Genomic DNA, 12,664 nt, shown 5'->3' with positions numbered 1-12,664 from the left:
AAATTGATACGTGATTGAAGCAATTACGTAGGAACATGGAGGGCAAAGAGATATCATTTATTTTTTAGTAGAAATTATTAATATAGGTAGGTAGGTAAGAATAGAAAGCAAATTGACATAATTTCAACTGTATTTAATACATAGTTGTAATAAAACTTTTGTAGAGTTATTTAACAATTATTTTTTTAAATTTACATTATTTTGTATATCCATCTTCTTAGTACATAGGTATATTGTACTTAAATCCATATTCTTTTATTTTTTTACTGGATATCCAATTCTATCCATCGATATAAGCTGTACATTATACATACGTGCACATAATTGGATTAAATGCAAATTTGTACATACATACAGGGTGCGCAAGTTATCTGTGCCCTGAAAATGATTTTTTTTTTCAAACACAATTTTCTCATCAACCAATTATAAAATAAAATCGAATATAACCAGATTATAAAACCTTGATAGATTCTGATCTATTTTTTTCAATAAAATAATTTCCAGCCTCAATTTCAACTTCTATGCGAGGCCAAAAACGCGAGCTGCCCCTCGGCAAATCCTAGAATTCCTCCCTCATCCTACTGATAACTTCATCATTGGTGTTGCAACCGGTCGGTTGGTTTGTCTCTCGATCTTTACCCCATACAAAAAAAATCTATCGGATTCAGATACGGCGACTTTGGAGGCCAAAAGTACGGCTAGTTAAAGTAAAAAAAAAATCTTGGAACCATTTATACTTTTTTTTAATGTGTAGCAAGACGCCGAGTCCTGCTGCCATATACAGCAACCATGTTAATCTAGGGCTTAACTTAGGTCTATATCAGTTGTTACGTTGTCACTCTCGGCTCAGATTCAAGGAGGGCTCTGTGCCTTATCCAAATATTTGGGACAATGAATTCGTCAATTGATTCCATTTTTTCCAACTTGTTCAAATTTAAACAAGCTATTTTTACAAAAAAAAAAATCAACTGCCTAACCGCCCGCGTTTGCTGAAGAGAATGCATTAAAGTGATGGCATAGATAGCTTTTGCACCCTGTACATAAATTGTAATGATATTGTATATCATTAGTATACTTTTATTCTTATATAACTATGTTCACAGTACAGATGTAAGTACCTTATTTCCACCATGTAATTATAATTATACCAAAGATTAAAAATGATTACTTATTAGTATTAAACAAAAAGCTGTAAAAAATGCAGAAATCAATTTAGAATTTGATCAGTCCCTTGATATGAGACTTAAAATCAGTTCCATCACTCTTACATATCCTTGAAAAACGTTTCAAATTTTAGAGCGCCATTTAGAATATATTATTTACACTAATATTATTGTAATTTTACTTTAGTTTACCAATTGAATAAGCTTAATCATACTATAAGTAGATTAATTTATGAAAATAGTTTGTCACTTTTCTTCTTGTGTTACTGATTAAAGTATTTATAATTCTAATAACATTGGACCCTTGAGGCTCGTTATTGATTGATGATCATTTTATTGTCTTCTATCTATGATGAAGTCATTTAGCAAAGATTGTTGTATGGGACAATTTATGTGTGAGATTCTAATCTTACTTTTATCTCTCTAAACCTTACATTATTCAATAGATTTTTAAATATATGATATTAAACGATCTTTTTCCGAATATTTGGTTACAATGGGATGGATTTACACCTATTCCTAGCCTTATTTTTACTTCAATATGAATAATATATATATATCTTTTAATTTAGATCAATTACTCCTTCTATTTGTGTGTAAGTCAATGTTACATCACAAAATAACGAATAAAACAAACAAAAATGGTCTTAAGTTATAATAGTAGTAAATATTTTAAAAATATATTCTTGTAAAAAAATGATTATCAACATTTTGATAATAAAGCGAGAGGAAGAGGAGAAAAATCATCTCCAAGTTTCGAAACAAAAAGGACTTTCTCATAGGTAATTTCCGGTGTCAATAAAACGTGTCCAGGTCATCTCCTCGACCTGAAAATTTACTATTTTAATGTAAACTTAAGATATACTAAAAAGATTATCAAACTATGAGATATGAGCGGCAGAGTCGTAGTATACTTGACATGGGATGTTCCTTATAATTTTTTAGATTAATTCAAACAGATGCAATTATAGAATTACAAATATTTGGCAAGTGTTTTAAAATTGGGATGTGATAACCCATCTGAAAATGATCCGTTCTCACTTAACAATACCCATTTTTCATTGGTTGGAAATGGCATGTCCAGATCCTGAAATTTTACTTAGGGTTTTCTTGATGGCCTCTACAAGAAAATACCAAATTGCAGTCAAAAAAATTGCCCCAACACAGGACACTCTAGAGTAAGTTTATAAAAGTTTTATATCTATTGAATCCCCCCTTCCTTGAGGAGAACGGCTATATCACGACGTTATTTTACTATGTCTTTTTCTTTAGTTCTTGCAGCTCTTGATTTCTCCGCATTTGCAGTCGATTAGTGTCTGAAACGTTCATGTGTTGCATTGCAATTAAATTTCTAATTGCTGTAAACAACTTTTTCTTTCTCTTTTTTGATTTGAAATACAATGAAAATCACATCGTTATATACATATAGATATTGTCAAGTTCTAAATGGTTCAAACGATGAATAGCATTATATAAGTTGTCATGCTGAGGAGCCTTAAATAGTGCTTTAACAAGTCTATGATAATGGATTTTATAGACTAGCTATCAAATGATAGAATATACTATATTAAACTAAACTTACACATATTTATCTGAAGAGAAAAAAAAGTATAGAATTTTTAGTAATCCCCCACCTCAAACGATGGATTTTACTTTTATCATTTATATTTTGATACATTTGAATATAGGTAAATAGACATAAAGAGAGAAGAACTGTGGAAAGAAGTCATTGATAAACATTACTTGGAACCCAGCGTTGAGTTGTAAGTAAGTTGTGACATAACTGAGTTTTGACACTCGGTACTAGAGTTGGATCAGTCCTAGTTCTTAATTCAAAATTGGGGTTATTTTCTTCTGTGCTTTTATGGGGAAAAAGTATTCGAGTTAGTTGTAGTCTTGTTTCCTTCTTAAAAGAGGGATCGCAAAGGAAGAACATTAAGACTAATAATAAATTCAGTCCTCAGATTGGTCCAACTTTATTAAATGATCAAAGTTTGTAAGGATTTACTTTCTTTCATTAAATTAAGACTTGTAAATTTGCTTGTGTCACCATAAAATTTGACCCACATCCTGTCTTGGAACTAATGGCGAAATTGACGTGATGAAAAGTGATTTGCTAATAAAAACAATTTTCACAAAGTAAAATAATTTATAAATCAGGTCAACCACCACTGTTTAATATATCCAATCTAGATTAGTTGTTCTTAAAATAGTCTTTTTTTGAGGGTAACTCAATGCATCATTGCAAAAACTAAATACGCTTTAGTGTATTTAACGTTAATAGATACAACAGATCTCAAGTGTTGTATCTTTATTTTTTTTAGTTTTCCTTTCATATTCTTAATTAATTCAATTGGCACTTTATAAAAAATAGCGTTTTGAACGATGTTTTTTAACAAGTAGTTTTTTTGTTGTTGTTTTTTTCGTGTTTTTTATGGGTAACAACTTTTGATGATTTTATAAGTACATATATACAAATGAACGAAACAAAAGCTGTTTAAGATATGCATTTTCTAAGAATAAATAAACTTATATTGTAAGTTCTAAAATTTAGTATTTTTCTTTACGGCTTATTTGAATATTTTGAAGGTATATCATTACTGGTAATGTTTGGATTCTCCTTAATTATCTTTGTGAATTACATATTGTTTATGTTTGTAAGGAGTTTTGTCCGTTTGTCCATACTACTGCTTATAATGTATATAGTTGAAAGCAATCATAAAGAAGAAACAAAAATGAACGTGGTCACCCTGACAATTTGACGAATGTTGAGGAGTAGAGTATCATAGTTGGCTTGACGTTTTATTAAATTAGTTGGGAGCAGCTATGAGATTTGTGCAAATAAACACAAATACCACTCATTATCTAGCAATTATATAGTCAAGAAGGACTCTAATATCGATGAAGTCCAAAAAGAACTTACACTTCCCAACAAATCCTATGTGATACTTTTCGTTTTCCACACACTAGTGATAACGTTAATATAACGCAATTAAAAAAAAACATATCTCCAAGTAAAAATTACAAAAAAACGCTCTCGTGTCCATTATCATATTATTTTAATCTATAGTAATATAGCTACTTGGAGAATATGTCAATTAGACTGTGCCGTTTTCAGTTTAATATTTTTTACAAACTACTTCCTTATTTTTAATAATTTAAGCAATCTAAGATCATAATGAGAAATAATTAGGTAAATCAATTTTTTTCCAAGTTTATGAACATTTTTTGAGGGTTTTGACCGGTTTAACTCCGAAAGAGGACTTTCGCACGGAATCATTTTTGCCGAAGGACAATTTGCCAAACGGATATTTCGCCGAATGACAATTTACCGAATTGACTCTTTGCAAAGGACCATTTTCGATATCAAACGAAAAATGATATTTAATTTATTGATATATAAATATGATTGTAAATTTCAATTCAATTTAAAATTATGTTATGATAATTAGGGATTGTTCATATACTACATATGTTATATAGGTCAATTAATTAATGTTCTTTTGCAGAAAAATATTGTATATTCATTAATGATCACCCTCATGGACTTGAGATGAGTTGCCTGTGCTGGTGTCTTTCATTCCTCTGTGTACATTTTAGGCTTTTTAACAGAACCATTCTTCCTCTCCAGGGTTTCGGGCTTGTTGGTCATGGAGATACCCAACAACTAAGAGTGGGCGAATTAAAATTCGTTGATTACATATTTCTCATTTTCTTGAGATGTACATAACTAAGAGAGATCAGGGTTTTTTTTATATTTTTGGGTTTTTTTTGTGACTAATTGTTAATGCTTTAATGTACCAAAATATGAATTAATTTCAATCATTCAGCCTTTAAAATTGAATTGAATTAGTAAGTGTTCAGATTTCAATGGACCAAATGGTACTTATGAGCATGAACATACCCACAAGTCATTTCAACTCTTCCTACTTACAGAAAATATATAAATTATATTTGTTGTTCTATGTAACGTCAGGACAGTCTTTTTTTTTTTTTTTTAATTCTATATTGAACAAATGAATTTTGCAAATGTTATTGCTCATGTTAAGTTTTATTTTGTTTTTGAATGAGTTCATTAATCAATTCTAATCATTCCCATTTGGCAAAATTTCAACGATGTATGTATGTACTTACAATAATCATTAAGTCTCAATAATATCAGCAATTGACCAGACGGGCATTTGCTTTGCAAAAGCATATTGTCAAGTATGTACATGCAGAAAGGAGGATAATAATAGATTAAATTAATATTTTTTTAACAAATAAATATTCAAATTGACATATTTATAGCATTATTATAATTAATAGAAAATTAACAATAACATAAAAACTACAGAAATAAATAAATAATAGAACAAAGAGAGAAACAAAAAACTAATTTACTTAAAGAAGGGAGGGAGGAAGAATTTGAAGAAAAAACTAGAGCTTTCTTCATTATTGTTATTATTATCTTATTGTTTTCTGTTTGTTTTTGTTTTTTTAGCTATCACGTCAGAATATCATTAGTGCATGCATGTATCAAGATGTATCTAGCCACGCCTTTATATCTACGTCCTTTTATTCTGAATGTATATATATTATATATATTTATTTACATCTTCAAACACATTCTTGAAATATTTGTTATACGAATATATTTTATGTCAAAATAATAATTGTGCAAAAATGTATTCATGTTTACTACATTGGTCCTTGTTATTAGCATACATAAAATTTAAAGGGCTAATCAATTGTATTCTTTTAATAGCAAATTAAAAGCAATCTAATCATTTGCACTACTATGCATAGAAGCAAAAAAAGGCAAATATACATAATTAAAAAATATATCTATTATTTATTTATTCAATATTTTTTTAAAAATGAAAACATAAACATACCATCCTTAACTATATTACAATTTGTAGCACATGCATATCCATCATTGGAACTCCAAGTAAGATTTAGTCCATTAAACATTTGATCAAATACAGCTCAGAAGGAGGAATGAACCTTATTCCAAAAACTCCGTGTGGAAGAGGAGACGAATAAAATTAAACAAATCTTTTGTCATGTTTATGTCTCAGCATTTAAAAACTCTTCCAATAATTGATAATCAATCTTGTAGACGCCCAAAATGCACCATTTTTTACAGCCAAACAACTCTCACAATACAAACAACTGTAATTCTAGCTTGAGATCTAATACTTTGACGAAAATTAGCTAATTTTCAGTTTTCAGTTGCACGGCTGATACAACTTTTTCCCTGTCTATGACTTCACAGACTTTCTAGCATGATTTATAGATATGTTCTTGATCATCAATTTTTTAACTCACTTGCATAATGTTATTAAATAACCGAAAAATTATTTATAAAAGATGCTTTAGTATTACTTATAGGTTATTTCCCTACATTAGTACAGGCCCTCAAAAACTCACAGCCTCCTCCTGAACAACAATCATCCGTATTGCTACCATAAAATGGTTTTAGAAAAGAGATCAAGCCTGGTAGAGAGTCTGATGTTGCTGAACTTCAAAAAAATATTTTAAAATTGTGATTCAAATTTGCAAATCCAATGGATTTTCACAATTATTTAGCTTTTAGGTAATAAGTAAGGTTATAGACTTGATTTAAATTCAACAAAAGCAAATTTGAAGGGTAGCTTCCTATAGAAAGCTTTGCTAGAGTAATTTCAAGTTAGAAAACACCAACAATATATATATTTTTTTTATTTTGCTGATGAGCTTATTTCTGCTTAAAAAGTACCGTGGCACTACCTTTCCCGAGACTGGCTTCACATAAGGACTTGTATCCAGAACATAAATGCAAAAAATACTGACAAATTACACGATGAGTAATGAAAAAAAGAGAATTTTTAAAGAAATGACGTTATATATGGCCAACCAAACTACCTATCCAAGATTAAGAAAATGGGAAGATAAGACAAAGAGAATGAGGCGCGAATACTGAATTCTAAATCCAAATAATAAATGCATCAAAAAGAAAATCAAGTGGATTATATATACATATGTATATTTTTGTATTCAGAGATTTGATATGTACAAATGTTGATACTAACGAGGTATTACTGTAACCACTTAATAGAAAAAACAAAGAACAAAGGTGTTTTTCAATGATTTTCAATATATCATTTGACATTATATTAACTTTCTAACAAATTAATAATTTATTCTTATCTATTAAGTTTAATTTTTCAAGTACAATTTTTTTTTTACTGAGAAATTAAAGCAAAGAACTGATATATAGGTATGTAGCTAATAAGTTAATTGAAAAGTTTCCCATAAGCAAGATTGTAGGTTTGGTTTAAGTTCAAAACAATCAAATATGAGAGTTTTTTCCTATCGTAAACATTACTATAGTAATTCAAGAAATTAGACAAAGCAAAAAATTTGATTTTTTTCCTTTGTTGAAACGTTTTTATAATTAACACAAATCATCATTTGTTTTTTGAAAGTTCAAAAGGCTTTATATTTAATTCATTTGATCATTTTTAGGGATTCTGCTAATTTGAGATACTTTCAAAATATTTATTTCACCCACAAACTTATATTAATTTGCAACATGGCTATTGTATTTATATTTGATGTGAAATCATTGCATTCTAAAAAAAAATGTAAAGACTTGGTGTGAGGCTTCACATTTATCCTTGATTCAGGCTCATCTCAGTATTCAATACAAAACTATGTATACTGATTTTTATTGGAAATAGTAAGTGCAAGACAATTACGTCATAAAAATATTGACTGCCAAAACTGTAGCATCAATAATTTCTAAGCTTTCATCTCTTCCTTCAAACAAAAGCTATAGTTTATTTTAAAAAATGCAAGATTGAAAGTTGTATTTTATATAAATCATATAATTTTTTAGCTGATCCCCAGTTCTCTCCGTAAAACAAAACCCTGTAAGTACATGTGAATTGCTCTTAACAACATTGTGATTTTTTCTTCTTTTTTTTCAGATCAGAAAAAAATAATATTTATTTTTAAGTGGATTATATACAGAAATGAATGACATCTTATTTTTTTTTGTATTTTTATATTTTTTAAAGAACAAAAGAATTATACGCTTTTAATGAGTGTAGTTTCACAGAAACATAGATGAAATAGCAAATTTATGTTACATATCTATCATGGGTCTGAAGCCAGAGTGTAACAAGTGTATTTTTTTAATAATTATCGATGGTCAAAGGTATAAAAATCAAAATATTTTATATGTACCTTTATATGTAGAATACACCCTTACAATATTATTTGTCAAGTATGGAAAATTAAGTATTCTAGAATATAATTTACTTCGAGTTCAAAATTGAAATTAAGTAGGTTCTAAGTTGTTCATATCACAAGTAAATTAATCACATTTACAATTTAATACTTTAGGATTATAAACATACCTACGACCCTACATATAGTATTTCAAGGAGTATTAAGTTTATATATTTTTTTAAGGGAATATTCTTATCAATTAAAAATAGAGTATATTAAAAAATAGGGAAAACCCCTTATCAATAAAAGATAATACTAATTTTACTTCCATAATATATAGGTACCCATAAAAAAGAAGGAGGTAATATTACAGAAAATCCCCATTAAAATAGTCTAATCATTATCGCCAAAAAATTGTTGTTATACCTCCTAAAAACTATTGACTAATTGGAGATTAACTCTAAATAAACGGATAATTGTGTGGTTCTTAAACGACGGAGAGGTAATTTTGACATAAATTTAGAGAATTAATAATTACTAAATCAAGTTATAAAATACTTGCTGGAACGAACTTTAGGCGTATGAAGCCTAGCCAATTTATCAATGGTATCTACTATATATTTTTATAATCAATTAATGATTCAGATAATTAATTTTTGGATTGGTTAATTTGTAAGTGTCTATGACTATTTCTCAGAATTTATTCATTTTTAGAAGGTGATATGATAAACTACAAGGGGGAGGTTATTTATTTATTTATTTTCTTTTTCAAACTTTTTGACCTCTGCGTCTTACATGGTAAAACTGTGCATATGTTATTAATTAAATAAAACATATTTATTTCACAACTAACACTGGGAAAATTCTGGAATACCTTACAAATCTCAGCTCTCAGAGATCTTGTAGTGTTGTATATTGCCCCGCACAAAATAGTTTAAAAGTTCAATTTCGTTAAGTTAGGAGGCCAAGAACTCGGCGGGATGTAAACCACATTCTCATAATCAAGAAAATTGAGTGTTCTTTGATAGTATTATAGGATACAACATCTTGGTGTCAGATGCAAGGTTGATCTTTCATAATACTGCGGATCTAAGAAAAAGATTTTGAAGACACAGAACACTGACCTATGCGTTGAGCTTCAGACCCTACTTGAAGAGGAAGAGGGGAATAAAGTGACCTTTGCTACTAACAATGCCAAGAACCATAATTTACTGTGGTTACTTGGCTTTCCTGATCCAAGGACAATTTTAGGAATTTTTTCTAACCATTCATTGTTCTTCGAGTTACATAAATTTTTCTCATGTGAAAAGAACCAGACAATATCTTTCACATGAGGTTTTGTGTCTTTTAACTTAATCAAAGCGATGGTTTGGGTGATATTTTTCTCCCTGTTCGGTAGGTTAGAAGCTGTCCCATGTGATCTGCATAGCTGATCTTCATTTATGACTAAATGAAAATTTAATGGTACACTACACTGATGCTGTTAGCGATCACATTCATCGTTTGGACGGGATTCTTCTTAATACTTTTTGTTAATTTCCCACAACAAAGCAGGACTTGGTACGATTTTGGCTGCTTCCTTTTCACACAACTTCCAGGAAATCGTGGTAGTATATACTTAAAAATCAAGAGTAAAAATGGGTCAAAATGACTTCTTTATTTTTTTTTTCTTCAGAGTTAAAAGAAGCTCAAAAAGAGGCTCTTTTTGTGCTATTGTACATAAATGTTGGTGAGTGGGTGTGTATATATGTGAGAAGGAGGGGGAAGTTGTTTAAATCATTTGTGTAAAGACTTGTAGTACAGTAAAGGTATTTATATAGCTTTAGAAAGCATTCAACTACTTTTTTATGTGTCTTGAAATATGTAATTATTTTAGGGGAAAAGGTAAAAGTCAATTTTGGAATATTGGGGTTGTATTTCATTTGTAGTGTAAGTTTATTTGCTAAAAAGGACCCGTTATGTAAAATCACTTTAAAATATTTATCATATATGTACAATAGCATAATACAATAGTTTAAATTAAATTTGTTAATTGATTGATAAGAATACATTCAAATAATAAACTGTTGCATAAAAAATTTCATCCATTTAATCTCAATTTGACCCATTTTTATATAGAACAATCCCCCGTTAAATTTGAATCTGATCGGTTCAAGTTTTGTTATAATATATTTAACGATTCTTATGGCACTTTTAGTAATAATGTCGACTAATTACTACAGGAAAATAGCATTGAAAGTCTCAGAGAGTGCCCTTAACAACTAAAGAGTCCATTATCAGAACTACTCGAGATATTCCTGCAACTACTCATTAACACAACAGGTAGTCACAAAGAGCTTCAAAGGTTGTTTAATTAATACAAAAGAGTTTGTTGAAAAGTCAAATAATTTATATTATATTTAAAATAAATTTGTGACGAAATGATTTTTATTCTTTTTTAAAAATTATTCACCCTGTATAGTTTAGTTCCATCTCATGACTTCACCATGAATCAACAGACAAATAATGTAGAAAAAACGTAATATTTTACCTTATAATCAAAGTATGTCCTTTCAAGAATAAAAATCTAAAGGATCAAATAATGACGGCCTTTCTCATATCTTTTAGATTTTTTTTATATTGATATAATGATGCATTGATTAATGAACGGTAAATGAAAAATCATTTAAAACATTTTTCATTTTTTCACGCTTCACATTTCCCAAAAATTAAATCACTTTTTTCTAAAATATAAAAACACTATTTTTTTAAATTCTAAATACAGTTACTAAATGAATAATATAACTAAAAGGATGTAATCTGAACGTGGATTACATTTCAACTAAACAGAAAACAAATTAAGTGAATTTATTTTGTGAAAAAATGAGAGCGCAAATATTTTATATATCAGGAGAGAAGTAGTGTAAAAGAAGTAAAAGCCGACTCTGCCCTTTCCCTTATACATAGATACGTACGATGGAAAAGAAGAGAAGAAGGAGTGTAGGAGAAAAGAAAGAGAAAAAAAAATACTATAATATTTCCCAAATTTATATTTTTATTATTTTGCATCATGCATAACATAAATAATATTTACATAAAACAGATGAATTGGGCTTACAAAATTTGTAACTCTTATAAAATGGGTTTTAATCTCTTGTTGTTAGTGGGGGAAAAAAAGAATAAAAAGGATAATTTTACATTGTCCCAGAAAAAATATTTATATTATTTTACATTTTGAATAATCGTTATTTTAGCTTCCATACCTACCTATATGTATATGGAATACCTATATCAAAATAAATTTTGGCCTTGAGTCTATAGCTTGTGACTTTCTTTTTTATTTTCTTGATCTTTGCCATACTTTTTCTCATTTTTATAGACATTGTTGCACAATGCCGGCATTTTATGGTTCGTACAACAATGTAAATCATCAGAGACTTTTTCAATACTCTATTTCATAATCCATTACATAAATGATTCGCACACACTTTCCAAAGTAATATCTATACATATAAATAGAATTGTTTGGATCCAACGAGTAAATTATAATGTATGGTTGTTAGTAAGGGAATTGGGACGTAATAAACAGACTTATGGAACATATCAACTCTCAGTTATACATAATTTATATTCTGCGATAAATACTCTTTAGCTGTTTAAACTTTATCTGTTTGGGTCTCTGTAATTGAGAAGCTGTTCTGTGTCAATACAAAACCAGTCTTAAAAAATGGTCAACAAAATGAGATATTTTTTGCAACGTCAAAAATATACATAGCAACCATAATATTTCATAGACATATTCCGGTCAAGTATTAAAGGATATATGATGAAGAATAATCAAAATATTGTAAAAGAAATATAGGATTGCCTTTTCACCAATTACATTTATGCCTTTTCTCCCGTTATCTATATATAAGAAAGGCTTAGAGATGTAATAAACATCTGCAAATATGGTTAGTTAACATAAAAACTATTTGGGGGAAAAAGGAAGAAAAGAAAATATGCTCCTTTTTTTTCATTATATAAACTGGCACGATTAGAAATAAATATCCACAATTTTAAACCTTTTCAAAAACTTAATTTTTTACTTGATCCATCAAGTAGTAATAATTTTTTTTTTAAAGTGTAGATTAGGTAATTGAAATCATCTGACTCCTCTAATATCAAGTAAATAATCAGTATAAAGGTGAAAAATGTAAAAAATATATAATATGGTAGAATTAACTAACAAGGTTTACTATTCGAGTCAAATCAAAACCTACCTGGTTACTCCAAGAAGTCCATAAGGATGTTACCAAAGTCCCCAAACCAAATTGTGACCC

The 12,664-nt window shown here is 28.8% G+C and overlaps 1 protein-coding gene across 1 annotated transcript in view; it reads right to left on the bottom strand.

The window, feature by feature from the left end:
* Positions 1-11,190, bottom strand: part of LOC121119448 (uncharacterized) — a 286,248-nt gene extending 275,058 nt beyond the window's left edge. Inside the window, exon 1 of the mRNA XM_040714109.2 lies at positions 10,894-11,190. The gene's annotated coding sequence lies outside the window, so the exon portion shown is untranslated. The remainder of the gene's footprint in view (positions 1-10,893) is intronic.
* Positions 11,191-12,664: the final 1,474 nt, after the last annotated feature.

This window comes from Lepeophtheirus salmonis, chromosome 6 (assembly GCF_016086655.4).
Source record: "Lepeophtheirus salmonis chromosome 6, UVic_Lsal_1.4, whole genome shotgun sequence".
Taxonomy (NCBI): Eukaryota; Metazoa; Arthropoda; class Copepoda; order Siphonostomatoida; family Caligidae; genus Lepeophtheirus; species Lepeophtheirus salmonis.
This window is presented reverse-complemented; position numbering and strand designations above follow the sequence as displayed.